Below are 3,687 nucleotides of genomic sequence, written 5' to 3' on the forward strand. Positions count from 1 at the left end.
GCCTGCTCACCAGGCTTGCTTGCCGTGGCTTCTCAGAGTCCCAGGCACATTTCTGCCTCTCCTCCAGGTTTCTAGCAACTCTTGGAGTCACTGCTCAGGCAGTGAGAGACAGTGTAGCCCCTCAGGACGCAGGGTATGCTAGGACTCAGCTCATCTCTTACCAGCAGAGATAACCAGCCCTTCTGCCCACATCAATACATTTTCTGGAGTTTGGGGTCTTCGTTCTGTTTTGTTTTTATCGTTTTTGAGATAGGGTCTCACTATGTAGCCCAGGCTGGCCTCAAACTCTAAGCCAGTCTTCCTGCCTCAGCCTCCCAAGTGCTGGAATTTCAGTCACGAGGAGTGTCTTTATTCTGGCACCACCTCGTGAGCTGACATCCTCCCAGTGGGTCCAAGGTTGTCTCTCTGGCTGTTAAAGGGCAGCTCTGTCAGATCGGGAAGACAGGAGCCATGGCCATGCTTTGGCAGCTTCTTCCTAAGCCCATCCTCAATGGCTAGAACACAGAGACCCTCACTTCTGGCTCTGCAGTTGAGGGGGACAATGTGGAAGTCATGAGGGGAATGATTCAGGATTTGTTCTTGCATCCTTGCCACGCACCACCCTTGGGCTCTCAAAACGCGGTGAGTACCGAATGGGGATGGGAAAGGGTGTCCATGCTGTTGACCAGTCCTGGGCTCTAATCTCCCATAACCAAGAAATATTTGCCCAGAATTAAATCCCCATCTCTAAAACCTGCTTTGAGACCAAGTGCTTCTCAAGCCTTTGAGAGTCCCACAGCGAATCCCTGGTCAAAGCTAGAGCTGCAGTTTTGAAGGAAACCTCTGGAGAAAGGGCAGGGACTGGGGATTTAGCTCAGCGGCACAAGCGCCTGCCTTGCAAGCAGGCAGTCCTGAGTTCGATCCCCGGTACCGATAAAAAAGAAAAAGACCCCCAAAAAAACAAAAAACAAAAAACCTCTGGAGAAAGGGCATGTTCTTGGTACAGGGCAATCCTGGCGCAAGAGATCAGAGAAGAGTGACACTCTCCCTCCACCAGACAGGCTGTGAAGGAAGAAAACAATCACAGTGCCAGGAGAAGATAAGGTGAGATAAAAGAACGTAATATAATTTATAAAGGACAAAATAGAGATGAGGAATGATCAAGATAAGACAGAGCTAGAGAACTAAAAGACTTCATAAAAGAAATAAGTGATCTTTTAAAATTATGTAAAACAACCAGCTTATAAAATTAGGAGCTGAGATGATAAAAACAAAGGTTTACAGTGCTCAAACAGACACGGTAAGGGAGAGCTGACCAACCAGCAGTGTGTGGCATTCTGTGCCTCTCAGCCAGTCAGGGCTTGAACTTCTGTTTAGCCAGCTTTGAATCCCTTCTGGACAGTATCTCACTGCTTAAACGCCTTTGGGAGCTGGGCATGGTGAGGTCTGTGGTCCAGCACTGAGGGAGGCCGAAGTAGGAGAAGGGCAAGGTCAGGACCATTCTAGGCAATTTAGTAAAATACATTTTTTAAACAAATTTTTTAAAGGATTGAGTGTGATGGCCCTACATCAAGGCCAGCACTTTGTTGTAGCTGCTGGTTTCAAACAAGAGCCTAAAGAGAAGTCTTTCTAGGGTCTGTTGGCTATTTCAGAACTTAGGATATTAATGATCAATTCATTAGAAAGAAATAGCTTAGAGCTCAGTGTGGGTCTGGGGAAGAAGCCACACCCCGAGGCCCGCTGCCATAGGGGAGCATCAGTGAACCGATGCCCCAGGCTTCTCCACCACTCCAGGAGCCCTGGAAGGAGGGACCCAGGTGCCTACTCCTGTCCACTGCTCTGAGGGACTGGCAGCCAGTGCAGGAGCCCAGGATGCAGCAATGGGCTGATTCAGAGAAACACAGGAAAATGTCAGGACGAAGGAGCAAAATACAATCTCAGAGCTCAGCTCACACAGAACAGGTTCAGGAAATACAGACAATACAAATTTGAGGTCACAAACCTGAAATTTCAACTTAGTTCTTATATTGTTTGGTTAATTTTACATGTCTATGTCTGGTGGGCTGGGCAGCTTTTTTTTTTTTTTTTTTTTTTTTGGAACTGGGGGTTGAACTCACAACCTTCATTTGCCAAGCAGGCACTTACGCCACTGAACTAAGTCCCTGGCCTGGAGCAGCTATTTTAAATATAATGAGATGCAATATGGTATCCATTGTTGATTTCCTATTATCTTGTTTTGAAGTCTTGTATCACTTTCTTTGTTTTGTTTTGCTTGGCTTTATTCTGTTTGGTTTGGTTTTAATCTCTTAAAGAAAAAAAAAAAGGAAAAGAAAGGGAAAAAGAAAAGGACTGAGTGTGGCTTAGAGCAAAGGCCAGAGAGTCAATTCTCAGTATGGCAAAAAACCAAACCAAACCAAACCAAAACAACCCCAAAAGCAAAACAAAAAACAACTTCAAGGCTTTCTTTTCTTTTTTGGGGTGGTGCTTTATTTCTGATTTTTGCTTTTTATACCTGTGTGGAAGGTGGTGTCTTGGGCCAGGGATATAGCTCAGTAGCATAAGCGCCTTCCTGGCAAGTGTGAGATTGGGAGTTTGATCCCAGATACTGGGGGAAAAAAACCAAAAAGAAGGTGGTGTCTTTCTACTAGAGTTTCTCAAGCAAATATTATTGGGAACTAGGAAAGTATAAGTCTCAAAAGGGCTAATTCTGGGGGCCAGGGATTTAGCTCAGTGGCATAAGTGCTCGCCTAGCAAGTGCGAGGTCATGAGTTTGCTTCCCAGTATCAAAAAAAAAAAAAAAAAAAAATGCTAATTCTGAACTCTGCAATGCAAAAATGCTTGCAAACAAAAAACACTGCCATCTCTTATTTGGCAGCATAATCCAATCTGGCCTGAACTCATCTGGAGGTGAAAACGTGACCTGAACTCAGAGGAAGCTACTGAGAGGGCGAATTTTCATTCATTCCCTTGCAGAGACATTCGTGTGCTTTGTCTTGTTACTTGGCCCATCCTGAGACACTGTACTCGGTACCCACAAGGGTTATTTGAGCTCACAGATATAGAGGTTTCAGTCCACAGCTGGCTGGCTCTAACACAGAGCAGCATGGCAGAAAGAAATCACATAGGATAGCTCTCAGCAAGGCAGTGGGAAGTGAGAGAGAGAGAGAGAGATCAAAGGAAGAGGATGGGGGATAGACCTTTCTGCTCACACCCCCTTGACCCACCTCCTCAGACTAGGCTTCACCTCCCAGACTATAAACTCATCAGTGAACCAGCCCCGCCTATGAATGCTTAAGCTTTGGGGGAGACATCCAGATATTAACCATGACATGTTGGATCACATGGCTTGCAGACCCTGCTTGGGAGATGTATGATACAGAACACACATACCTTGTCTTTCTAAAACTCCAAACTGCATGTGGACCCAGACAAAAGATGCTGGAACTTCACCTGATAGAACAGGTGAAGAAATAAACTATGGCATATTTACACAATGGAGTACTATACAACAATGATAAAAGCTTCACCGCATCACAAATGACATAGGACGATAAGAAAAAGCCAGACACAAAAGTGTACATGCATGTTGGAAAGCTTGAGGTCACCTTGCTTGTATATATATTTATTTCTTAAATTTCAGGAATTTAAAGTTTAAGGGCAAGACAGCTCATCAAGTAGGATTGCTTTCATCAAATATAAGCCAGTGTC

The 3,687-nt window shown here is 44.9% G+C and overlaps 1 non-coding gene across 1 annotated transcript; it reads left to right on the forward strand.

Moving 5' to 3' along the window:
* The first annotated feature begins 1,537 nt into the window (after window positions 1-1,537).
* On the forward strand, window positions 1,538-1,673 carry LOC111758302 (small nucleolar RNA SNORA2/SNORA34 family). The gene has a single exon (XR_002792498.1). It is a non-coding gene; the product is annotated as a small nucleolar RNA SNORA2/SNORA34 family (small nucleolar RNA).
* Window positions 1,674-3,687: the final 2,014 nt, after the last annotated feature.

Source organism: Cavia porcellus, unplaced genomic scaffold, assembly GCF_034190915.1.
Source record: "Cavia porcellus strain 051 isolate PalLab524CR breed Dunkin Hartley unplaced genomic scaffold, mCavPor4.1 scaffold_29, whole genome shotgun sequence".
In the NCBI taxonomy this organism is placed as follows: domain Eukaryota; kingdom Metazoa; phylum Chordata; class Mammalia; order Rodentia; family Caviidae; genus Cavia; species Cavia porcellus.